We start from the raw sequence: 27,771 nt of genomic DNA, 5'->3' as shown, positions 1-27,771 counted from the left end.
CCCCGAGTGGGCTGGGTATACTCAGACGTGAGTCCCAGGCTCTTCACACCACTGGAGTCAAGCTATCCAGGCTGAATGAAGGCTGATAGCCAGAAACCGGTCCTTAGATGCTTGATTCCGGTCTGGGAAAGACATGGCTTGGTAGTTCGGACTGGACTGTTCCCATGAGGCACAGGGTCAGAGCTGATTTGCATATAGCCAGTGTCTAACCCAGGGTGGTGTGGAGTGCAAAAAAACGATGGATTTAGGCCCAGATCCTTCTACTGGGGTGAATGTATGACATTGTTCTACATTCTGTCCATCAACTGTGTTTTTTGCAATTTTCACCCCGAGTGGGCTGGGTATACTCAGACGTGAGTCCCAGGCTCTTCACACCACTGGAGTTAAGCTATCCAGGCTGAATGAAGGCTGATAGCCAGAAACCGGTCCTTGGATGCTTGATTCCGGTCTGGGAAAGACATGGCTTGGTAGTTCGGACTGGACTGTCCACATGAGGCACAGGGTCAGAGCTGATTTGCATATAGCCAGTGTCTAACCCAGGGTGGTGTGGAGTGCAAAAAAAATGATGGATTTAGGCCCAGATCCTTGTACTGGGGTGAATGTATGACATTGTTCTACATTCTGTCCATCAACTGTGTTTTTTGCAATTTTCACCCCGAGTGGGCTGAGTATACTCAGACGTGAGTCCCAGGCTCTCCACACCACTGGAGTCAAGCTATCCAGGCTGAATGAAGGCTGATAGCCAGAAACCGGTCCTTGGATGCTTGATTCCGGTCTGGGAAAGACATGGCTTGGTAGTTCGGACTGGACTGTTCCCATGAGGCACAGGGTCAGAGCTGATTTGCATATAGCCAGTGTCTAACCCAGGGTGGTGTGGAGTGCAAAAAAACGACGGATTTAGGCTCAGATCCTTGTACTGGGGTGAATGTATGACATTGTTCTACATTCTGTCCATCAACTGTGTTTTTTGCAATTTTCACCCCGAGTGGGCTGGGTATACTCAGACGTGAGTCCCAGGCTCTCCACACCACTGGAGTCAAGCTATCCAGGCTGAATGAAGGCTGATAGCCAGAAACCGGTCCTTGGATGCTTGATTCCGGTCTGGGAAAGACATGGCTTGGTAGTTCGGACTGGACTGTTCCCATGAGGCACAGGGTCAGAGCTGATTTGCATATAGCCAGTGTCTAACCCAGGGTGGTGTGGAGTGCAAAAAAAACGATGGATTTAGGCCCAGATCCTTGTACTGGGGTGAATGTATGCCATTGTTCTACATTCTGTCCATCAACTGTGTTTTTTGCAATTTTCACCCCGAGTGGGCTGGGTATAATCAGACGTGAGTCCCAGGCTCTCCACACCACTGGAGTCAAGCTATCCAGGCTGAATGAAGGCTTATAGCCAGAAACCGGTCCTTGGATGCTTGATTCCGGTCTGGGAAAGACATGGCTTGGTAGTTCGGACTGGACAGTTCCCCTGAGGCACAGGGTCAGAGCTGATTTGCATACAGCCAGTGTCTAACCCAGGGTGGTGTGGAGTGCAAAAAAAACGATGGATTTAGGCCCAGATCCTTGTACTGGGGTGAATGTATGACATTGTTCTACATTCTGTCCATCATCTGTGTTTTTTGCAATTTTCACCCCGAGTGGGCTGGGTATACTCAGACGTGAGTCCCAGGCTCTCCACACCACTGGAGTCAAGCTATCCAGGCTGAATGAAGGCTGATAGCCAGAAACCGGTCCTTGGATGCTTGATTCCGGTCTGGGAAAGACATGGCTTGGTAGTTCGGACTGGACTGTTCCCATGAGGCACAGGGTCAGAGCTGATTTGCATATAGCCAGTGTCTAACCCAGGGTGGTGTGGAGTACAAAAAAACGATGGATTTAGGCTCAGATCCTTGTACTGGAGTGAATGTATGACATTGTTCTACATTCTGTCCATCAACTGTGTTTTTTGCAATTTTCACCCCGAGTGGGCTGGGTATACTCAGACTTGAGTCCCAGGCTCTCCACACCACTGGAGTCAAGCTATCCAGGCTGAATGAAGGCTGATAGCCAGAAACCGGTCCTTGGATGCTTGATTCCGGTCTGGGAAAGACATGGCTTGGAAGTACGGACTGGACTGTTCCCATGAGGCACAGGGTCAGAGCTGATTTGCATATAGCCAGTGTCTAACCCAGGGAGGTGTGGAGTGCAAAAAAACCAATGGATTTAGGCCCAGATCCTTGTACTGTGGTGAATGTATGACATTGTTCTACATTCTGTCCATCAACTGTGTTTTTTGCAATTTTCACCCCGAGTGGGCTTGGTATACTCAGACGTGAGTCCCAGGCTCTCCACACCACTGGAGTCAAGCTATCCAGGCTGAATGAAGGCTGATAGCCAGAAACTGGTCCTTGGATGCTTGATTCCGGTCTGGGAAAGACATGGCTTGGTAGTTCGGACTGGACTGTTCCCATGAGGCACAGGGTCAGAGCTGATTTACATATAGCCAGTGTCTAACCCAGGGTGGTGTGGAGTGCAAAAAAACGATGGATTTAGGCTCAGATCCTTGTACTGGGGTGAATGTATGACATTGTTCTACATTCTGTCCATCAACTGTGTTTTTTGCAATTTTCCACCCCGAGTGGGCTGGGTAACTCAGACGTGAGTCCCAGGCTCTCCACACCACTGGAGTCAAGCTATCCAGGCTGAATGAAGGCTGATAGCCAGAAACCGGTCCTTGGATGCTTGATTCCGGTCTGGGAAAGACATGGCTTGGTAGTTCGGACTGGACTGTTCCCATTAGGCACAGGGTCAGAGCTGATTTGCATATAGCCAGTGTCTAACCCAGGGTGGTGCGGAGTGCAAAAAAAACGATGGATTTAGGCCCAGATCCTTGTACTGGGGTGAATGTATGACATTGTTCTACATTCTGTCCATCAACTATGTTTTTTGCAATTTTCACCCCGAGTGGGCTGGGTATACTCAGACGTGAGTCCCAGGCTCTTCACACCACTGGAGTCAAGCTATCCAGGCTGAATGAAGGCTGATAGCCAGAAACCGGTCCTTGGATGCTTGATTCCGGTCTGGGAAAGACATGGCTTGGTAGTTCGGACTGGACTGTTCCCATTAGGCACAGGGTCAGAGCTGATTTGCATATAGCCAGTGTCTAACCCAGGGTGGTGTGGAGTGCAAAAAAAACGATGGATTTAGGCCCAGATCCTTGTACTGGGGTGAATGTATGACATTGTTCTACATTCTATCCATCAACTGTGTTTTTTGCAATTTTCACCCCGAGTGGGCTGGGTATACTCAGACTTGAGTCCCAGGCTCTCCACACCACTGGAGTCAAGCTATCCAGGCTGAATGAAGGCTTATAGCCAGAAACCGGTCCTTGGATGCTTGGGAAAGACATGGCTTGGTAGTTCGGACTGGACTGTTCCCATGAGGCACAGGGTCAGAGCTGATTTGCATATAGCCAGTGTCTAACCCAGGGAGGTGTGGAGTGCAAAAAAACGATGGATTTAGGCTCAGATCCTTGTACTGGGGTGAATGTATGACATTGTTCTACATTCTGTCCATCAACTGTGTTTTTTGCAATTTTCACCCCGAGTGGGCTGGGTAACTCAGACGTGAGTCCCAGGCTCTCCACACCACTGGAGTCAAGCTATCCAGGCTGAATGAAGGCTGATAGCCAGAAACCGGTCCTTGGATGCTTGATTCCGGTCTGGGAAAGACATGGCTTGGTAGTTCGGACTGGACTGTTCCCATTAGGCACAGGGTCAGAGCTGATTTGCATATAGCCAGTGTCTAACCCAGGGTGGTGTGGAGTGCAAAAAAAACGATGGATTTAGGCCCAGATCCTTGTACTGGGGTGAATGTATGACATTGTTCTACATTCTGTCCATCAACTATGTTTTTTGCAATTTTCACCCCGAGTGGGCTGGGTATACTCAGACGTGAGTCCCAGGCTCTTCACACCACTGGAGTCAAGCTATCCAGGCTGAATGAAGGCTGATAGCCAGAAACCGGTCCTTAGATGCTTGATTCCGGTCTGGGAAAGACATGGCTTGGTAGTTCGGACTGGACTGTTCCCATGAGGCACAGGGTCAGAGCTGATTTGCATATAGCCAGTGTCTAACCCAGGGTGGTGTGGAGTGCAAAAAAACGATGGATTTAGGCCCAGATCCTTGTACTGGGGTGAATGTATGACATTGTTCTACATTCTGTCCATCAACTGTGTTTTTTGCAATTTTCACCCCGAGTGGGCTGGGTATACTCAGACGTGAGTCCCAGGCTCTTCACACCACTGGAGTTAAGCTATCCAGGCTGAATGAAGGCTGATAGCCAGAAACCGGTCCTTGGATGCTTGATTCCGGTCTGGGAAAGACATGGCTTGGTAGTTCGGACTGGACTGTCCCCATGAGGCACAGGGTCAGAGCTGATTTGCATATAGCCAGTGTCTAACCCAGGGTGGTGTGGAGTGCAAAAAAAATGATGGATTTAGGCCCAGATCCTTGTACTGGGGTGAATGTATGACATTGTTCTACATTCTGTCCATCAACTGTGTTTTTTGCAATTTTCACCCCGAGTGGGCTGAGTATACTCAGACGTGAGTCCCAGGCTCTCCACACCACTGGAGTCAAGCTATCCAGGCTGAATGAAGGCTGATAGCCAGAAACCGGTCCTTGGATGCTTGATTCCGGTCTGGGAAAGACATGGCTTGGTAGTTCGGACTGGACTGTTCCCATGAGGCACAGGGTCAGAGCTGATTTGCATATAGCCAGTGTCTAACCCAGGGTGGTGTGGAGTGCAAAAAAAACGATGGATTTAGGCCCAGATCCTTGTACTGGGGTGAATGTATGCCATTGTTCTACATTCTGTCCATCAACTGTGTTTTTTGCAATTTTCACCCCGAGTGGGCTGGGTATACTCAGACGTGAGTCCCAGGCTCTCCACACCACTGGAGTCAAGCTATCCAGGCTGAATGAAGGCTGATAGCCAGAAACCGGTCCTTGGATGCTTGATTCCGGTCTGGGAAAGACATGGCTTGGTAGTTCGGACTGGACTGTTCCCATGAGGCACAGGGTCAGAGCTGATTTGCATATAGCCAGTGTCTAACCCAGGGTGGTGTGGAGTACAAAAAAACGATGGATTTAGGCTCAGATCCTTGTACTGGAGTGAATGTATGACATTGTTCTACATTCTGTCCATCAACTGTGTTTTTTGCAATTTTCACCCCGAGTGGGCTGGGTATACTCAGACTTGAGTCCCAGGCTCTCCACACCACTGGAGTCAAGCTATCCAGGCTGAATGAAGGCTGATAGCCAGAAACCGGTCCTTGGATGCTTGATTCCGGTCTGGGAAAGACATGGCTTGGAAGTACGGACTGGACTGTTCCCATGAGGCACAGGGTCAGAGCTGATTTGCATATAGCCAGTGTCTAACCCAGGGAGGTGTGGAGTGCAAAAAAACCAATGGATTTAGGCCCAGATCCTTGTACTGGGGTGAATGTATGACATTGTTCTACATTCTGTCCATCAACTGTGTTTTTTGCAATTTTCACCCCGAGTGGGCTTGGTATACTCAGACGTGAGTCCCAGGCTCTCCACACCACTGGAGTCAAGCTATCCAGGCTGAATGAAGGCTGATAGCCAGAAACTGGTCCTTGGATGCTTGATTCCGGTCTGGGAAAGACATGGCTTGGTAGTTCGGACTGGACTGTTCCCATGAGGCACAGGGTCAGAGCTGATTTACATATAGCCAGTGTCTAACCCAGGGTGGTGTGGAGTGCAAAAAAACGATGGATTTAGGCTCAGATCCTTGTACTGGGGTGAATGTATGACATTGTTCTACATTCTGTCCATCAACTGTGTTTTTTGCAATTTTCACCCCGAGTGGGCTGGGTAACTCAGACGTGAGTCCCAGGCTCTCCACACCACTGGAGTCAAGCTATCCAGGCTGAATGAAGGCTGATAGCCAGAAACCGGTCCTTGGATGCTTGATTCCGGTCTGGGAAAGACATGGCTTGGTAGTTCGGACTGGACTGTTCCCATTAGGCACAGGGTCAGAGCTGATTTGCATATAGCCAGTGTCTAACCCAGGGTGGTGTGGAGTGCAAAAAAAACGATGGATTTAGGCCCAGATCCTTGTACTGGGGTGAATGTATGACATTGTTCTACATTCTGTCCATCAACTGTGTTTTTTGCAATTTTCACCCCGAGTGGGCTGGGTATACTCAGACTTGAGTCCCAGGCTCTCCACACCACTGGAGTCAAGCTATCCAGGCTGAATGAAGGCTTATAGCCAGAAACCGGTCCTTGGATGCTTGGGAAAGACATGGCTTGGTAGTTCGGACTGGACTGTTCCCATGAGGCACAGGGTCAGAGCTGATTTGCATATAGCCAGTGTCTAACCCAGGGAGGTGTGGAGTGCAAAAAAACGATGGATTTAGGCTCAGATCCTTGTACTGGGGTGAATGTATGACATTGTTCTACATTCTGTCCATCAACTGTGTTTTTTGCAATTTTCACCCCGAGTGGGCTGGGTAACTCAGACGTGAGTCCCAGGCTCTCCACACCACTGGAGTCAAGCTATCCAGGCTGAATGAAGGCTGATAGCCAGAAACCGGTCCTTGGATGCTTGATTCCGGTCTGGGAAAGACATGGCTTGGTAGTTCGGACTGGACTGTTCCCATTAGGCACAGGGTCAGAGCTGATTTGCATATAGCCAGTGTCTAACCCAGGGTGGTGTGGAGTGCAAAAAAAACGATGGATTTAGGCCCAGATCCTTGTACTGGGGTGAATGTATGACATTGTTCTACATTCTGTCCATCAACTATGTTTTTTGCAATTTTCACCCCGAGTGGGCTGGGTATACTCAGACGTGAGTCCCAGGCTCTTCACACCACTGGAGTCAAGCTATCCAGGCTGAATGAAGGCTGATAGCCAGAAACCGGTCCTTAGATGCTTGATTCCGGTCTGGGAAAGACATGGCTTGGTAGTTCGGACTGGACTGTTCCCATGAGGCACAGGGTCAGAGCTGATTTGCATATAGCCAGTGTCTAACCCAGGGTGGTGTGGAGTGCAAAAAAACGATGGATTTAGGCCCAGATCCTTCTACTGGGGTGAATGTATGACATTGTTCTACATTCTGTCCATCAACTGTGTTTTTTGCAATTTTCACCCCGAGTGGGCTGGGTATACTCAGACGTGAGTCCCAGGCTCTTCACACCACTGGAGTTAAGCTATCCAGGCTGAATGAAGGCTGATAGCCAGAAACCGGTCCTTGGATGCTTGATTCCGGTCTGGGAAAGACATGGCTTGGTAGTTCGGACTGGACTGTCCACATGAGGCACAGGGTCAGAGCTGATTTGCATATAGCCAGTGTCTAACCCAGGGTGGTGTGGAGTGCAAAAAAAATGATGGATTTAGGCCCAGATCCTTGTACTGGGGTGAATGTATGACATTGTTCTACATTCTGTCCATCAACTGTGTTTTTTGCAATTTTCACCCCGAGTGGGCTGAGTATACTCAGACGTGAGTCCCAGGCTCTCCACACCACTGGAGTCAAGCTATCCAGGCTGAATGAAGGCTGATAGCCAGAAACCGGTCCTTGGATGCTTGATTCCGGTCTGGGAAAGACATGGCTTGGTAGTTCGGACTGGACTGTTCCCATGAGGCACAGGGTCAGAGCTGATTTGCATATAGCCAGTGTCTAACCCAGGGTGGTGTGGAGTGCAAAAAAACGACGGATTTAGGCTCAGATCCTTGTACTGGGGTGAATGTATGACATTGTTCTACATTCTGTCCATCAACTGTGTTTTTTGCAATTTTCACCCCGAGTGGGCTGGGTATACTCAGACGTGAGTCCCAGGCTCTCCACACCACTGGAGTCAAGCTATCCAGGCTGAATGAAGGCTGATAGCCAGAAACCGGTCCTTGGATGCTTGATTCCGGTCTGGGAAAGACATGGCTTGGTAGTTCGGACTGGACAGTTCCCCTGAGGCACAGGGTCAGAGCTGATTTGCATACAGCCAGTGTCTAACCCAGGGTGGTGTGGAGTGCAAAAAAAACGATGGATTTAGGCCCAGATCCTTGTACTGGGGTGAATGTATGACATTGTTCTACATTCTGTCCATCATCTGTGTTTTTTGCAATTTTCACCCCGAGTGGGCTGGGTATACTCAGACGTGAGTCCCAGGCTCTCCACACCACTGGAGTCAAGCTATCCAGGCTGAATGAAGGCTGATAGCCAGAAACCGGTCCTTGGATGCTTGATTCCGGTCTGGGAAAGACATGGCTTGGTAGTTCGGACTGGACTGTTCCCATGAGGCACAGGGTCAGAGCTGATTTGCATATAGCCAGTGTCTAACCCAGGGTGGTGTGGAGTACAAAAAAACGATGGATTTAGGCTCAGATCCTTGTACTGGAGTGAATGTATGACATTGTTCTACATTCTGTCCATCAACTGTGTTTTTTGCAATTTTCACCCCGAGTGGGCTGGGTATACTCAGACTTGAGTCCCAGGCTCTCCACACCACTGGAGTCAAGCTATCCAGGCTGAATGAAGGCTGATAGCCAGAAACCGGTCCTTGGATGCTTGATTCCGGTCTGGGAAAGACATGGCTTGGAAGTACGGACTGGACTGTTCCCATGAGGCACAGGGTCAGAGCTGATTTGCATATAGCCAGTGTCTAACCCAGGGAGGTGTGGAGTGCAAAAAAACCAATGGATTTAGGCCCAGATCCTTGTACTGTGGTGAATGTATGACATTGTTCTACATTCTGTCCATCAACTGTGTTTTTTGCAATTTTCACCCCGAGTGGGCTTGGTATACTCAGACGTGAGTCCCAGGCTCTCCACACCACTGGAGTCAAGCTATCCAGGCTGAATGAAGGCTGATAGCCAGAAACTGGTCCTTGGATGCTTGATTCCGGTCTGGGAAAGACATGGCTTGGTAGTTCGGACTGGACTGTTCCCATGAGGCACAGGGTCAGAGCTGATTTACATATAGCCAGTGTCTAACCCAGGGTGGTGTGGAGTGCAAAAAAACGATGGATTTAGGCTCAGATCCTTGTACTGGGGTGAATGTATGACATTGTTCTACATTCTGTCCATCAACTGTGTTTTTTGCAATTTTCCACCCCGAGTGGGCTGGGTAACTCAGACGTGAGTCCCAGGCTCTCCACACCACTGGAGTCAAGCTATCCAGGCTGAATGAAGGCTGATAGCCAGAAACCGGTCCTTGGATGCTTGATTCCGGTCTGGGAAAGACATGGCTTGGTAGTTCGGACTGGACTGTTCCCATTAGGCACAGGGTCAGAGCTGATTTGCATATAGCCAGTGTCTAACCCAGGGTGGTGCGGAGTGCAAAAAAAACGATGGATTTAGGCCCAGATCCTTGTACTGGGGTGAATGTATGACATTGTTCTACATTCTGTCCATCAACTATGTTTTTTGCAATTTTCACCCCGAGTGGGCTGGGTATACTCAGACGTGAGTCCCAGGCTCTTCACACCACTGGAGTCAAGCTATCCAGGCTGAATGAAGGCTGATAGCCAGAAACCGGTCCTTAGATGCTTGATTCCGGTCTGGGAAAGACATGGCTTGGTAGTTCGGACTGGACTGTTCCCATGAGGCACAGGGTCAGAGCTGATTTGCATATAGCCAGTGTCTAACCCAGGGTGGTGTGGAGTGCAAAAAAACGATGGATTTAGGCCCAGATCCTTGTACTGGGGTGAATGTATGACATTGTTCTACATTCTGTCCATCAACTGTGTTTTTTGCAATTTTCACCCCGAGTGGGCTGGGTATACTCAGACGTGAGTCCCAGGCTCTTCACACCACTGGAGTCAAGCTATCCAGGCTGAATGAAGGCTGATAGCCAGAAACCGGTCCTTGGATGCTTGATTCCGGTCTGGGAAAGACATGGCTTGGTAGTTCGGACTGGACTGTCCCCATGAGGCACAGGGTCAGAGCTGATTTGCATATAGCCAGTGTCTAACCCAGGGTGGTGTGGAGTGCAAAAAAACGATGGATTTAGGCCCAGATCCTTGTACTGGGGTGAATGTATGACATTGTTCTACATTCTGTCCATCAACTGTGTTTTTTGCAATTTTCACCCCGAGTGGGCTGGGTATACTCAGACGTGAGTCCCAGGCTCTCCACACCACTGGAGTCAAGCTATCCAGGCTGAATGAAGCCTGATAGCCAGAAACTGGTCCTTGGATGCTTGATTCCGGTCTGGGAAAGACATGGCTTGGTAGTTCGGACTGGACTGTTCCCATGAGGCACAGGGTCAGAGCTGATTTGCATATAGCCAGTGTCTAACCCAGGGTGGTGTGGAGTGCAAAAAAACGATGGATTTAGGCCCAGATCCTTGTACTGGGGTGAATGTATGACATTGTTCTACATTCTGTCCATCAACTGTGTTTTTTGCAATTTTCACCCCGAGTGGGCTGGGTATACTCAGACGTGAGTCCCAGGCTCTCCACACCACTGGAATCAAGCTATCCAGGCTGAATGAAGGCTGATAGCCAGAAACCGGTTCTTGGATGCTTGATTGCGGTCTGGGAAAGACATAGCTTGGTAGTTCGGACTGGACTGTTCCCATGAGGCACAGGGTCAGAGCTGATTTGCATATAGCCAGTGTCTAACCCAGGGTGGTGTGGCGTACAAAAAAAACGATGGATTTAGGCCCAGATCCTTGTACTGGGGTGAATGTATGACATTGTTCTACATTCTGTCCATCAACTGTGTTTTTGCAATTTTCACCCCGAGTGGGCTGGGTATACTCAGACGCGAGTCCCAGGCTCTCCACACCACTGGAGTCAAGCTATCCAGGCTGAATGAAGGCTGATAGCCAGAAACCGGTCCTTGGATGCTTGATTCCGGTCTGGGAAAGACATGGCTTGGTAGTTCGGACTGGACTGTTCCCATGAGGCACAGGGTCAGAGCTGATTTGCATATAGCCAGTGTCTAACCCAGGGTGGTGTGGAGTGCAAAAAAACCGATGGATTTAGGCCCAGATCCTTGTACTGAGGTGAATGTATGACATTGTTCTACATTCTGTCCATCAACTGTGTTTTTTGCAATTTTCACCCCGAGTGTGCTGGGTATACTAAGACGTGAGTCCCAGGCTCTCCACACCACTGGAGTCAAGCTATCCAGGCTGAATATAGGCTGATAGCCAGAAACCGGTCCTTGGATGCTTGATTCCGGTCTGGGAAAGACATGGCTTGGTAGTTCGGACTGGACTGTTCCCATGAGGCACAGGGTCAAAGCTGATTTGCATATAGCCAGTGTCTAACCCAGGGTGGTGTGGAGTGCAAAATAATTCGATGGATTTAGGCCCAGATCCTTGTACTGGGGTGAATGTATGACATTGTTCTACATTCTGTCCATCAACTGTGTTTTTTGCAATTTTCACCCCGAGTGGGCTGGGTATACTCAGACGTGAGTCCCAGGCTCTCCACACCACTGGAGTCAAGCTATCCAGGCTGAATGAAGGCTGATAGCCAAAAACCGGTCCTTGGATGCTTTATTCCGGTCTGGGAAAGACATGGCTTGGTAGTTCGGACTGGACTGTTCCCATGAGGCACAGGGTCAGAGCTGATTTGCATATAGCCAGTGTCTAACCCAGGGTGGTGTGGAGTGCAAAAAAAACGATGGATTTAGGCCCAGATCCTTGTACTGGGGTGAATGTATGACATTGTTCTACATTCTGTCCATCAACTGTGTTTTTTGCAATTTTCACCCCGAGTGGGCTGGGTATACTCAGACGTGAGTCCCAGGCTCTCCACACCACTGGAATCAAGCTATCCAGGCTGAATGAAGGCTGATAGCCAGAAACCGGTTCTTGGATGCTTGATTGCGGTCTGGGAAAGACATAGCTTGGTAGTTCGGACTGGACTGTTCCCATGAGGCACAGGGTCAGAGCTGATTTGCATATAGCCAGTGTCTAACCCAGGGTGGTGTGGCGTACAAAAAAACCGATGGATTTAGGCCCAGATCCTTGTACTGGGGTGAATGTATGACATTGTTCTACATTCTGTCCATCAACTGTGTTTTTGCAATTTTCACCCCGAGTGGGCTGGGTATACTCAGACGCGAGTCCCAGGCTCTCCACACCACTGGAGTCAAGCTATCCAGGCTGAATGAAGGCTGATAGCCAGAAACCGGTCCTTGGATGCTTGATTCCGGTCTGGGAAAGACATGGCTTGGTAGTTCGGACTGGACTGTTCCCATGAGGCACAGGGTCAGAGCTGATTTGCATATAGCCAGTGTCTAACCCAGGGTGGTGTGGAGTGCAAAAAAACCGATGGATTTAGGCCCAGATCCTTGTACTGAGGTGAATGTATGACATTGTTCTACATTCTGTCCATCAACTGTGTTTTTTGCAATTTTCACCCCGAGTGTGCTGGGTATACTAAGACATGAGTCCCAGGCTCTCCACACCACTGGAGTCAAGCTATCCAGGCTGAATATAGGCTGATAGCCAGAAACCGGTCCTTGGATGCTTGATTCCGGTCTGGGAAAGACATGGCTTGGTAGTTCGGACTGGACTGTTCCCATGAGGCACAGGGTCAAAGCTGATTTGCATATAGCCAGTGTCTAACCCAGGGTGGTGTGGAGTGCAAAAAAATTCGATGGATTTAGGCCCAGATCCTTGTACTGGGGTGAATGTATGACATTGTTCTACATTCTGTCCATCAACTGTGTTTTTTGCAATTTTCACCCCGAGTGGGCTGGGTATACTCAGACGTGAGTCCCAGGCTCTCCACACCACTGGAGTCAAGCTATCCAGGCTGAATGAAGGCTGATAGCCAGAAACCGGTCCTTGGATGCTTGATTCCGGTCTGGGAAAGACATGGCTTGGTAGTTCGGACTGGACAGTTCCCCTGAGGCACAGGGTCAGAGCTGATTTGCATACAGCCAGTGTCTAACCCAGGGTGGTGTGGAGTGCAAAAAAAACGATGGATTTAGGCCCAGATCCTTGTACTGGGGTGAATGTATGACATTGTTCTACATTCTGTCCATCATCTGTGTTTTTTGCAATTTTCACCCCGAGTGGGCTGGGTATACTCAGACGTGAGTCCCAGGCTCTCCACACCACTGGAGTCAAGCTATCCAGGCTGAATGAAGGCTGATAGCCAGAAACCGGTCCTTGGATGCTTGATTCCGGTCTGGGAAAGACATGGCTTGGTAGTTCGGACTGGACTGTTCCCATGAGGCACAGGGTCAGAGCTGATTTGCATATAGCCAGTGTCTAACCCAGGGTGGTGTGGAGTACAAAAAAACGATGGATTTAGGCTCAGATCCTTGTACTGGAGTGAATGTATGACATTGTTCTACATTCTGTCCATCAACTGTGTTTTTTGCAATTTTCACCCCGAGTGGGCTGGGTATACTCAGACTTGAGTCCCAGGCTCTCCACACCACTGGAGTCAAGCTATCCAGGCTGAATGAAGGCTGATAGCCAGAAACCGGTCCTTGGATGCTTGATTCCGGTCTGGGAAAGACATGGCTTGGAAGTACGGACTGGACTGTTCCCATGAGGCACAGGGTCAGAGCTGATTTGCATATAGCCAGTGTCTAACCCAGGGAGGTGTGGAGTGCAAAAAAACCAATGGATTTAGGCCCAGATCCTTGTACTGTGGTGAATGTATGACATTGTTCTACATTCTGTCCATCAACTGTGTTTTTTGCAATTTTCACCCCGAGTGGGCTTGGTATACTCAGACGTGAGTCCCAGGCTCTCCACACCACTGGAGTCAAGCTATCCAGGCTGAATGAAGGCTGATAGCCAGAAACTGGTCCTTGGATGCTTGATTCCGGTCTGGGAAAGACATGGCTTGGTAGTTCGGACTGGACTGTTCCCATGAGGCACAGGGTCAGAGCTGATTTACATATAGCCAGTGTCTAACCCAGGGTGGTGTGGAGTGCAAAAAAACGATGGATTTAGGCTCAGATCCTTGTACTGGGGTGAATGTATGACATTGTTCTACATTCTGTCCATCAACTGTGTTTTTTGCAATTTTCCACCCCGAGTGGGCTGGGTAACTCAGACGTGAGTCCCAGGCTCTCCACACCACTGGAGTCAAGCTATCCAGGCTGAATGAAGGCTGATAGCCAGAAACCGGTCCTTGGATGCTTGATTCCGGTCTGGGAAAGACATGGCTTGGTAGTTCGGACTGGACTGTTCCCATTAGGCACAGGGTCAGAGCTGATTTGCATATAGCCAGTGTCTAACCCAGGGTGGTGCGGAGTGCAAAAAAAACGATGGATTTAGGCCCAGATCCTTGTACTGGGGTGAATGTATGACATTGTTCTACATTCTGTCCATCAACTATGTTTTTTGCAATTTTCACCCCGAGTGGGCTGGGTATACTCAGACGTGAGTCCCAGGCTCTTCACACCACTGGAGTCAAGCTATCCAGGCTGAATGAAGGCTGATAGCCAGAAACCGGTCCTTAGATGCTTGATTCCGGTCTGGGAAAGACATGGCTTGGTAGTTCGGACTGGACTGTTCCCATGAGGCACAGGGTCAGAGCTGATTTGCATATAGCCAGTGTCTAACCCAGGGTGGTGTGGAGTGCAAAAAAACGATGGATTTAGGCCCAGATCCTTGTACTGGGGTGAATGTATGACATTGTTCTACATTCTGTCCATCAACTGTGTTTTTTGCAATTTTCACCCCGAGTGGGCTGGGTATACTCAGACGTGAGTCCCAGGCTCTTCACACCACTGGAGTCAAGCTATCCAGGCTGAATGAAGGCTGATAGCCAGAAACCGGTCCTTGGATGCTTGATTCCGGTCTGGGAAAGACATGGCTTGGTAGTTCGGACTGGACTGTCCCCATGAGGCACAGGGTCAGAGCTGATTTGCATATAGCCAGTGTCTAACCCAGGGTGGTGTGGAGTGCAAAAAAACGATGGATTTAGGCCCAGATCCTTGTACTGGGGTGAATGTATGACATTGTTCTACATTCTGTCCATCAACTGTGTTTTTTGCAATTTTCACCCCGAGTGGGCTGGGTATACTCAGACGTGAGTCCCAGGCTCTCCACACCACTGGAGTCAAGCTATCCAGGCTGAATGAAGCCTGATAGCCAGAAACTGGTCCTTGGATGCTTGATTCCGGTCTGGGAAAGACATGGCTTGGTAGTTCGGACTGGACTGTTCCCATGAGGCACAGGGTCAGAGCTGATTTGCATATAGCCAGTGTCTAACCCAGGGTGGTGTGGAGTGCAAAAAAACGATGGATTTAGGCCCAGATCCTTGTACTGGGGTGAATGTATGACATTGTTCTACATTCTGTCCATCAACTGTGTTTTTTGCAATTTTCACCCCGAGTGGGCTGGGTATACTCAGACGTGAGTCCCAGGCTCTCCACACCACTGGAATCAAGCTATCCAGGCTGAATGAAGGCTGATAGCCAGAAACCGGTTCTTGGATGCTTGATTGCGGTCTGGGAAAGACATAGCTTGGTAGTTCGGACTGGACTGTTCCCATGAGGCACAGGGTCAGAGCTGATTTGCATATAGCCAGTGTCTAACCCAGGGTGGTGTGGCGTACAAAAAAAACGATGGATTTAGGCCCAGATCCTTGTACTGGGGTGAATGTATGACATTGTTCTACATTCTGTCCATCAACTGTGTTTTTGCAATTTTCACCCCGAGTGGGCTGGGTATACTCAGACGCGAGTCCCAGGCTCTCCACACCACTGGAGTCAAGCTATCCAGGCTGAATGAAGGCTGATAGCCAGAAACCGGTCCTTGGATGCTTGATTCCGGTCTGGGAAAGACATGGCTTGGTAGTTCGGACTGGACTGTTCCCATGAGGCACAGGGTCAGAGCTGATTTGCATATAGCCAGTGTCTAACCCAGGGTGGTGTGGAGTGCAAAAAAACCGATGGATTTAGGCCCAGATCCTTGTACTGAGGTGAATGTATGACATTGTTCTACATTCTGTCCATCAACTGTGTTTTTTGCAATTTTCACCCCGAGTGTGCTGGGTATACTAAGACGTGAGTCCCAGGCTCTCCACACCACTGGAGTCAAGCTATCCAGGCTGAATATAGGCTGATAGCCAGAAACCGGTCCTTGGATGCTTGATTCCGGTCTGGGAAAGACATGGCTTGGTAGTTCGGACTGGACTGTTCCCATGAGGCACAGGGTCAAAGCTGATTTGCATATAGCCAGTGTCTAACCCAGGGTGGTGTGGAGTGCAAAATAATTCGATGGATTTAGGCCCAGATCCTTGTACTGGGGTGAATGTATGACATTGTTCTACATTCTGTCCATCAACTGTGTTTTTTGCAATTTTCACCCCGAGTGGGCTGGGTATACTCAGACGTGAGTCCCAGGCTCTCCACACCACTGGAGTCAAGCTATCCAGGCTGAATGAAGGCTGATAGCCAAAAACCGGTCCTTGGATGCTTTATTCCGGTCTGGGAAAGACATGGCTTGGTAGTTCGGACTGGACTGTTCCCATGAGGCACAGGGTCAGAGCTGATTTGCATATAGCCAGTGTCTAACCCAGGGTGGTGTGGAGTGCAAAAAAAACGATGGATTTAGGCCCAGATCCTTGTACTGGGGTGAATGTATGACATTGTTCTACATTCTGTCCATCAACTGTGTTTTTTGCAATTTTCACCCCGAGTGGGCTGGGTATACTCAGACGTGAGTCCCAGGCTCTCCACACCACTGGAATCAAGCTATCCAGGCTGAATGAAGGCTGATAGCCAGAAACCGGTTCTTGGATGCTTGATTGCGGTCTGGGAAAGACATAGCTTGGTAGTTCGGACTGGACTGTTCCCATGAGGCACAGGGTCAGAGCTGATTTGCATATAGCCAGTGTCTAACCCAGGGTGGTGTGGCGTACAAAAAAACCGATGGATTTAGGCCCAGATCCTTGTACTGGGGTGAATGTATGACATTGTTCTACATTCTGTCCATCAACTGTGTTTTTGCAATTTTCACCCCGAGTGGGCTGGGTATACTCAGACGCGAGTCCCAGGCTCTCCACACCACTGGAGTCAAGCTATCCAGGCTGAATGAAGGCTGATAGCCAGAAACCGGTCCTTGGATGCTTGATTCCGGTCTGGGAAAGACATGGCTTGGTAGTTCGGACTGGACTGTTCCCATGAGGCACAGGGTCAGAGCTGATTTGCATATAGCCAGTGTCTAACCCAGGGTGGTGTGGAGTGCAAAAAAACCGATGGATTTAGGCCCAGATCCTTGTACTGAGGTGAATGTATGACATTGTTCTACATTCTGTCCATCAACTGTGTTTTTTGCAATTTTCACCCCGAGTGTGCTGGGTATACTAAGACATGAGTCCCAGGCTCTCCACACCACTGGAGTCAAGCTATCCAGGCTGAATATAGGCTGATAGCCAGAAACCGGTCCTTGGATGCTTGATTCCGGTCTGGGAAAGACATGGCTTGGTAGTTCGGACTGGACTGTTCCCATGAGGCACAGGGTCAAAGCTGATTTGCATATAGCCAGTGTCTAACCCAGGGTGGTGTGGAGTGCAAAAAAATTCGATGGATTTAGGCCCAGATCCTTGTACTGGGGTGAATGTATGACATTGTTCTACATTCTGTCCATCAACTGTGTTTTTTGCAATTTTCACCCCGAGTGGGCTGGGTATACTCAGACGTGAGTCCCAGGCTCTCCACACCACTGGAGTCAAGCTATCCAGGCTGAATGAAGGCTGATAGCCGAAAACCGGTCCTTGGATGCTTTATTCCGGTCTGGGAAAGACATGGCTTGGTAGTTCGGACTGGACTGTTCCCATGAGGCACAGGGTCAGAGCTGATTTGCATATAGCCAGTGTCTAACCCAGGGTGGTGTGGAGTGCAAAAAAAACGATGGATTTAGGCCCAGATCCTTGTACTGGGGTGAATGTATGACATTGTTCTACAATCTGTCCATCAACTGTGTTTTTTGCAATTTTCACCCCGAGTGGGCTGGGTATACTCAGACGTGAGTCCCAGGCTCTCCACACCACTGGAGTCAAGCTATCCAGGCTGAATGAAGGCTGATAGCCAGAAACCGGTCCTTGGATGCTTGATTCCGGTCTGGGAAAGACATGGCTTGGAAGTACGGACTGGACTGTTCCCATGAGGCACAGGGTCAGAGCTGATTTGCATATAGCAAGTGTCTAACCCAGGGAGGTGTGGAGTGCAAAAAAACCAATGGATTTAGGCCCAGATCCTTGTACTGGGGTGAATGTATGACATTGTTCTACATTCTGTCCATCAACTGTGTTTTTTGCAATTTTCACCCCGAGTGGGCTTGGTATACTCAGACGTGAGTCCCAGGCTCTCCACACCACTGGAGTCAAGCTATCCAGGCTGAATGAAGGCTGATAGCCAGAAACCGGTCCTTGGATGCTTGATTCCGGTCTGGGAAAGACATGGCTTGGTAGTTCGGACTGGACTGTTCCCATTAGGCACAGGGTCAGAGCTGATTTGCATATAGCCAGTGTCTAACCCAGGGTGGTGTGGAGTGCAAAAAAAACGATGGATTTAGGCCCAGATCCTTGTACTGGGGTGAATATATGACATTGTTCTACATTCTGTCCATCAACTATGTTTTTTGCAATTTTCACCCCGAGTGGGCTGGGTATACTCAGACGTGAGTCCCAGGCTCTTCACACCACTGGAGTCAAGCTATCCAGGCTGAATGAAGGCTGATAGCCAGAAACCGGTCCTTAGATGCTTGATTCCGGTCTGGGAAAGACATGGCTTGGTAGTTCGGACTGGACTGTTCCCATGAGGCACAGGGTCAGAGCTGATTTGCATATAGCCAGTGTCTAACCCAGGGTGGTGTGGAGTGCAAAAAAACGATGGATTTAGGCCCAGATCCTTGTACTGGGGTGAATGTATGACATTGTTCTACATTCTGTCCATCAACTGTGTTTTTTGCAATTTTCACCCCGAGTGGGCTGGGTATACTCAGACTTGAGTCCCAGGCTCTCCACACCACTGGAGTCAAGCTATCCAGGCTGAATGAAGGCTTATAGCCAGAAACCGGTCCTTGGATGCTTGATTCCGGTCTGGGAAAGACATGGCTTGGTAGTTCGGACTGGACAGTTCCCCTGAGGCACAGGGTCAGAGCTGATTTGCATACAGCCAGTGTCTAACCCAGGGTGGTGTGGAGTGCAAAAAAAACGATGGATTTAGGCCCAGATCCTTGTACTGGGGTGAATGTATGACATTGTTCTACATTCTGTCCATCATCTGTGTTTTTTGCAATTTTCACCCCGAGTGGGCTGGGTATACTCAGACGTGAGTCCCAGGCTCTCCACACCACTGGAGTCAAGCTATCCAGGCTGAATGAAGGCTGATAGCCAGAAACCGGTCCTTGGATGCTTGATTCCGGTCTGGGAAAGACATGGCTTGGTAGTTCGGACTGGACTGTTCCCATGAGGCACAGGGTCAGAGCTGATTTGCATATAGCCAGTGTCTAACCCAGGGTGGTGTGGAGTACAAAAAAACGATGGATTTAGGCTCAGATCCTTGTACTGGAGTGAATGTATGACATTGTTCTACATTCTGTCCATCAACTGTGTTTTTTGCAATTTTCACCCCGAGTGGGCTGGGTATACTCAGACTTGAGTCCCAGGCTCTCCACACCACTGGAGTCAAGCTATCCAGGCTGAATGAAGGCTGATAGCCAGAAACCGGTCCTTGGATGCTTGATTCCGGTCTGGGAAAGACATGGCTTGGAAGTACGGACTGGACTGTTCCCATGAGGCACAGGGTCAGAGCTGATTTGCATATAGCCAGTGTCTAACCCAGGGAGGTGTGGAGTGCAAAAAAACCAATGGATTTAGGCCCAGATCCTTGTACTGGGGTGAATGTATGACATTGTTCTACATTCTGTCCATCAACTGTGTTTTTTGCAATTTTCACCCCGAGTGGGCTTGGTATACTCAGACGTGAGTCCCAGGCTCTTCACACCACTGGAGTCAAGCTATCCAGGCTGAATGAAGGCTGATAGCCAGAAACCGGTCCTTAGATGCTTGATTCCGGTCTGGGAAAGACATAGCTTGGTAGTTCGGACTGGACTGTTCCCATGAGGCACAGGGTCAGAGCTGATTTACATATAGCCAGTGTCTAACCCAGGGTGGTGTGGAGTGCAAAAAAACGATGGATTTAGGCTCAGATCCTTGTACTGGGGTGAATGTATGACATTGTTCTACATTCTGTCCATCAACTGTGTTTTTTGCAATTTTCCACCCCGAGTGGGCTGGGTAACTCAGACGTGAGTCCCAGGCTCTCCACACCACTGGAGTCAAGCTATCCAGGCTGAATGAAGGCTGATAGCCAGAAACCGGTCCTTGGATGCTTGATTCCGGTCTGGGAAAGACATGGCTTGGTAGTTCGGACTGGACTGTTCCCATTAGGCACAGGGTCAGAGCTGATTTGCATATAGCCAGTGTCTAACCCAGGGTGGTGTGGAGTGCAAAAAAAACGATGGATTTAGGCCCAGATCCTTGTACTGGGGTGAATGTATGACATTGTTCTACATTCTGTCCATCAACTATGTTTTTTGCAATTTTCACCCCGAGTGGGCTGGGTATACTCAGACGTGAGTCCCAGGCTCTTCACACCACTGGAGTCAAGCTATCCAGGCTGAATGAAGGCTGATAGCCAGAAACCGGTCCTTAGATGCTTGATTCCGGTCTGGGAAAGACATGGCTTGGTAGTTCGGACTGGACTGTTCCCATGAGGCACAGGGTCAGAGCTGATTTGCATATAGCCAGTGTCTAACCCAGGGTGGTGTGGAGTGCAAAAAAACGATGGATTTAGGCCCAGATCCTTGTACTGGGGTGAATGTATGACATTGTTCTACATTCTGTCCATCAACTGTGTTTTTTGCAATTTTCACCCCGAGTGGGCTGGGTATACTCAGACGTGAGTCCCAGGCTCTTCACACCACTGGAGTCAAGCTATCCAGGCTGAATGAAGGCTGATAGCCAGAAACCGGTCCTTGGATGCTTGATTCCGGTCTGGGAAAGACATGGCTTGGTAGTTCGGACTGGACTGTTCCCATGAGGCACAGGGTCAGAGCTGATTTGCATATAGCCAGTGTCTAACCCAGGGTGGTGTGGAGTGCAAAAAAATCAGATGGATTTAGGCCCAGATCCTTGTACTGGGGTGAATGTATGACATTGTTCTACATTCTGTACATCAACTGTGTTTTTTGTAATTTTCACCCCGAGTGGGCTGGGTATACTCAGACGTGAGTCCCAGGCTCTCCACACCACTGGAGTCAAGCTATCCAGGCTGAATGAAGGCTGATAGCCAGAAACCGGTCCTTGGATGCTTGATTCCGGTCGGGAAAGACATGGCTTGGTAGTTCGGACTGGACTGTTCCCATGAGGCACAGGGTCGGAGCTGATTTGCATATAGCCAGTGTCTAACCCAGGGTGGTGTGGAGTGCAAAAAAAACAATGGACTTAGGCCCAGATCCTTGTACTGGGGTGAATGTATGACATTGTTCTACATTCTGTCCATCAACTGTGTTTTTTGCAATTTTCACCCCGAGTGGGCTGGGTATACTCAGACGTGAGTCCCAGGCTCTCCACACCACTGGAGTCAAGCTATCCAGGCTGAATGAAGGCTGATAGCCAGAAACCGGTCCTTGGATGCTTGATTCCGGTCTGGGAAAGACATGGCTTGGTAGTTCGGACTGGACTGTTCCCATGAGGCACAGGGTCAGAGCTGATTTGCATATAGCCAGTGTCTAACCCAGGGTGGTGTGGAGTGCAAAAAAACGATGGATTTAGGCCCAGATCCTTGTACTGGGGTGAATGTATGACATTGTTCTACATTCTGTCCATCAACTGTGTTTTTTGCAATTTTCACCCCGTTTGGGCTTGGTATACTCAGACGTGAGTCCCAGGCTCTCCACACCACTGGAGTCAAGCTATCCAGGCTGAATGAAGGCTGATAGCCAGAAACTGGTCCTTGGATGCTTGATTCCGGTCTGGGAAAGACATGGCTTGGTAGTTCGGACTGGACTGTTCCCATGAGGCACAGGGTCAGAGCTGATTTACATATAGCCAGTGTCTAACCCAGGGTGGTGTGGAGTGCAAAAAAACGATGGATTTAGGCTCAGATCCTTGTACTGGGGTGAATGTATGACATTGTTCTACATTCTGTCCATCAACTGTGTTTTTTGCAATTTTCCACCCCGAGTGGGCTGGGTAACTCAGACGTGAGTCCCAGGCTCTCCACACCACTGGAGTCAAGCTATCCAGGCTGAATGAAGGCTGATAGCCAGAAACCGGTCCTTGGATGCTTGATTCCGGTCTGGGAAAGACATGGCTTGGTAGTTCGGACTGGACTGTTCCCATTAGGCACAGGGTCAGAGCTGATTTGCATATAGCCAGTGTCTAACCCAGGGTGGTGTGGAGTGCAAAAAAAACGATGGATTTAGGCCCAGATCCTTGTACTGGGGTGAATGTATGACATTGTTCTACATTCTGTCCATCAACTATGTTTTTTGCAATTTTCACCCCGAGTGGGCTGGGTATACTCAGACGTGAGTCCCAGGCTCTTCACACCACTGGAGTCAAGCTATCCAGGCTGAATGAAGGCTGATAGCCAGAAACCGGTCCTTAGAGGCTTGATTCCGGTCTGGGAAAGACATGGCTTGGTAGTTCGGACTGGACTGTTCCCATGAGGCACAGGGTCAGAGCTGATTTGCATATAGCCAGTGTCTAACCCAGGGTGGTGTGGAGTGCAAAAAAACGATGGATTTAGGCCCAGATCCTTGTACTGGGGTGAATGTATGACATTGTTCTACATTCTGTCCATCAACTGTGTTTTTTGCAATTTTCACCCCGAGTGGGCTGGGTATACTCAGACTTGAGTCCCAGGCTCTCCACACCACTGGAGTCAAGCTATCCAGGCTGAATGAAGGCTTATAGCCAGAAACCGGTCCTTGGATGCTTGATTCCGGTCTGGGAAAGACATGGCTTGGTAGTTCGGACTGGACAGTTCCCCTGAGGCACAGGGTCAGAGCTGATTTGCATACAGCCAGTGTCTAACCCAGGGTGGTGTGGAGTGCAAAAAAAACGATGGATTTAGGCCCAGATCCTTGTACTGGGGTGAATGTATGACATTGTTCTACATTCTGTCCATCATCTGTGTTTTTTGCAATTTTCACCCCGAGTGGGCTGGGTATACTCAGACGTGAGTCCCAGGCTCTCCACACCACTGGAGTCAAGCTATCCAGGCTGAATGAAGGCTGATAGCCAGAAACCGGTCCTTGGATGCTTGATTCCGGTCTGGGAAAGACATGGCTTGGTAGTTCGGACTGGACTGTTCCCATGAGGCACAGGGTCAGAGCTGATTTGCATATAGCCAGTGTCTAACCCAGGGTGGTGTGGAGTACAAAAAAACGATGGATTTAGGCTCAGATCCTTGTACTGGAGTGAATGTATGACATTGTTCTACATTCTGTCCATCAACTGTGTTTTTTGCAATTTTCACCCCGAGTGGGCTGGGTATACTCAGACTTGAGTCCCAGGCTCTCCACACCACTGGAGTCAAGCTATCCAGGCTGAATGAAGGCTGATAGCCAGAAACCGGTCCTTGGATGCTTGATTCCGGTCTGGGAAAGACATGGCTTGGAAGTACGGACTGGACTGTTCCCATGAGGCACAGGGTCAGAGCTGATTTGCATATAGCCAGTGTCTAACCCAGGGAGGTGTGGAGTGCAAAAAAACCAATGGATTTAGGCCCAGATCCTTGTACTGGGGTGAATGTATGACATTGTTCTACATTCTGTCCATCAACTGTGTTTTTTGCAATTTTCACCCCGAGTTGGCTTGGTATACTCAGACGTGAGTCCCAGGCTCTCCACACCACTGGAGTCAAGCTATCCAGGCTGAATGAAGGCTGATAGCCAGAAACTGGTCCTTGGATGCTTGATTCCGGTCTGGGAAAGACATGGCTTGGTAGTTCGGACTGGACTGTTCCCATGAGGCACAGGGTCAGAGCTGATTTACATATAGCCAGTGTCTAACCCAGGGTGGTGTGGAGTGCAAAAAAACGATGGATTTAGGCTCAGATCCTTGTACTGGGGTGAATGTATGACATTGTTCTACATTCTGTCCATCAACTGTGTTTTTTGCAATTTTCCACCCCGAGTGGGCTGGGTAACTCAGACGTGAGTCCCAGGCTCTCCACACCACTGGAGTCAAGCTATCCAGGCTGAATGAAGGCTGATAGCCAGAAACCGGTCCTTGGATGCTTGATTCCGGTCTGGGAAAGACATGGCTTGGTAGTTCGGACTGGACTGTTCCCATTAGGCACAGGGTCAGAGCTGATTTGCATATAGCCAGTGTCTAACCCAGGGTGGTGTGGAGTGCAAAAAAAACGATGGATTTAGGCCCAGATCCTTGTACTGGGGTGAATGTATGACATTGTTCTACATTCTGTCCATCAACTATGTTTTTTGCAATTTTCACCCCGAGTGGGCTGGGTATACTCAGACGTGAGTCCCAGGCTCTTCACACCACTGGAGTCAAGCTATCCAGGCTGAATGAAGGCTGATAGCCAGAAACCGGTCCTTAGATGCTTGATTCCGGTCTGGGAAAGACATGGCTTGGTAGTTCGGACTGGACTGTTCCCATGAGGCACAGGGTCAGAGCTGATTTGCATATAGCCAGTGTCTAACCCAGGGTGGTGTGGAGTGCAAAAAAACGATGGATTTAGGCCCAGATCCTTGTACTGGGGTGAATGTATGACATTGTTCTACATTCTGTCCATCAACTGTGTTTTTTGCAATTTTCACCCCGAGTGGGCTGGGTATACTCAGACGTGAGTCCCAGGCTCTTCACACCACTGGAGTCAAGCTATCCAGGCTGAATGAAGGCTGATAGCCAGAAACCGGTCCTTGGATGCTTGATTCCGGTCTGGGAAAGACATGGCTTGGTAGTTCGGACTGGACTGTTCCCATGAGGCACAGGGTCAGAGCTGATTTGCATATAGCCAGTGTCTAACCCAGGGTGGTGTGGAGTGCAAAAAAATCAGATGGATTTAGGCCCAGATCCTTGTACTGGGGTGAATGTATGACATTGTTCTACATTCTGTACATCAACTGTGTTTATTGTAATTTTCACCCCGAGTGGGCTGGGTATACTCAGACGTGAGTCCCAGGCTCTCCACACCACTGGAGTCAAGCTATCCAGGCTGAATGAAGGCTGATAGCCAGAAACCGGTCCTTGGATGCTTGATTCCGGTCGGGAAAGACATGGCTTGGTAGTTCGGACTGGACTGTTCCCATGAGGCACATGGTCGGAGCTGATTTGCATATAGCCAGTGTCTAACCCAGGGTGGTGTGGAGTGCAAAAAAAACAATGGACTTAGGCCCAGATCCTTGTACTGGGGTGAATGTATGACATTGTTCTACATTCTGTCCATCAACTGTGTTTTTTGCAATTTTCACCCCGAGTGGGCTGGGTATACTCAGACGTGAGTCCCAGGCTCTCCACACCACTGGAGTCAAGCTATCCAGGCTGAATGAAGGCTGATAGCCAGAAACCGGTCCTTGGATGCTTGATTCCGGTCTGGGAAAGACATGGCTTGGTAGTTCGGACTGGACTGTTCCCATGAGGCACAGGGTCAGAGCTGATTTGCATATAGCCAGTGTCTAACCCAGGGTGGTGTGGAGTGCAAAAAAACAATGGATTTAGGCCCAGATCCTTGTACTGGGGTGAATGTATGACATTGTTCTACATTCTGTCCATCAACTGTGTTTTTTGCAATTTTCACCCCGAGTGGGCTGGGTATACTCAGACGTGAGTCCCAGGCTCTCCACACCACTGGAGTCAAGCTATCCAGGCTGAATGAAGCCTGATAGCCAGAAACCGGTCCTTGGATGCTTGATTCCGGTCTGGGAAAGACATGGCTTGGTAGTTCGGACTGGACTGTTCCCATGAGGCACAGAGTCAGAGCTGATTTGCATATAGCCAGTGTCTAACCCAGGGTGGTGTGGAGTGCAAAAAAACGATGGATTTAGGCCCAGATCCTTGTACTGGGGTGAATGTATGACATTGTTCTACATTCTGTCCATCAACTGTGTTTTTTGCAATTTTCACCCCGAGTGGGCTGGGTATACTCAGACGTGAGTCCCAGGCTCTCCACACCACTGGAGTCAAGCTATCCAGGCTGAATGAAGGCTGATAGCCAGAAACCGGTCCTTGGATGCTTGATTCCGGTCTGGGAAAGACATGGCTTGGTAGTTCGGACTGGACTGTTCCCATGAGGCACAGGGTCAGAGCTGATTTGCATATAGCCAGTGTCTAACCCAGGGTGGTGTGGAGTGCAAAAAAACGATGGATTTAGGCCCAGATCCTTGTACTGGGGTGAATGTATGACATTGTTCTACATTCTGTCCATCAACTGTGTTTTTTGCAATTTTCACCCCGAGTGGGCTGGGTATACTCAGACGTGAGTCCCAGGCTCTCCACACCACTGGAGTCAAGCTATCCAGGCTGAATGAAGCCTGATAGCCAGAAACCGGTCCTTGGATGCTTGATTCCGGTCTGGGAAAGACATGGCTTGGTAGTTCGGACTGGACTGTTCCCATGAGGCACAGGGTCAGAGCTGATTTGCATATAGCCAGTGTCTAACCCAGGGTGGTGTGGAGTGCAAAAAAACGATGGATTTAGGCCCAGATCCTTGTACTGGGGTGAATGTATGACATTGTTCTACATTCTGTCCATCAACTGTGTTTTTTGCAATTTTCACCCCGAGTGGGCTGGGTATACTCAGACGTGAGTCCCAGGCTCTCCACACCACTGGAATCAAGCTATCCAGGCTGAATGAAGGCTGATAGCCAGAAACCGGTTCTTGGATGCTTGATTGCGGTCTGGGAAAGACATAGCTTGGTAGTTCGGACTGGACTGTTCCCATGAGGCACAGGGTCAGAGCTGATTTGCATATAGCCAGTGTCTAACCCAGGGTGGTGTGGCGTACAAAAAAAACGATGGATTTAGGCCCAGATCCTTGTACTGGGGTGAATGTATGACATTGTTCTACATTCTGTCCATCAACTGTGTTTTTTGCAATTTTCACCCCGAGTGGGCTGGGTATACTCAGACGTGAGTCCCAGGCTCTTCACACCACTGGAGTCAAGCTATCCAGGCTGAATGAAGGCTGATAGCCAGAAACCGGTCCTTGGATGCTTGATTCCGGTCTGGGAAAGACATGGCTTGGTAGTTCGGACTGGACTGTTCCCATGAGGCACAGGGTCAGAGCTGATTTGCATATAGCCAGTGTCTAACCCAGGGTGGTGTGGAGTGCAAAAAAATCAGATGGATTTAGGCCCAGATCCTTGTACTGGGGTGAATGTATGACATTGTTCTACATTCTGTACATCAACTGTGTTTATTGTAATTTTCACCCCGAGTGGGCTGGGTATACTCAGACGTGAGTCCCAGGCTCTCCACACCACTGGAGTCAAGCTATCCAGGCTGAATGAAGGCTGATAGCCAGAAACCGGTCCTTGGATGCTTGATTCCGGTCGGGAAAGACATGGCTTGGTAGTTCGGACTGGACTGTTCCCATGAGGCACAGGGTCGGAGCTGATTTGCATATAGCCAGTGTCTAACCCAGGGTGGTGTGGAGTGCAAAAAAAACAATGGACTTAGGCCCAGATCCTTGTACTGGGGTGAATGTATGACATTGTTCTACATTCTGTCCATCAACTGTGTTTTTTGCAATTTTCACCCCGAGTGGGCTGGGTATACTCAGACGTGAGTCCC

Source organism: Lissotriton helveticus, chromosome 6 (assembly GCF_964261635.1).
Source record: "Lissotriton helveticus chromosome 6, aLisHel1.1, whole genome shotgun sequence".
NCBI classification, from domain to species: domain Eukaryota; kingdom Metazoa; phylum Chordata; class Amphibia; order Caudata; family Salamandridae; genus Lissotriton; species Lissotriton helveticus.
The sequence above is the reverse complement of the archived record's forward strand: the minus strand, read 5'-3'. Positions refer to the sequence as shown.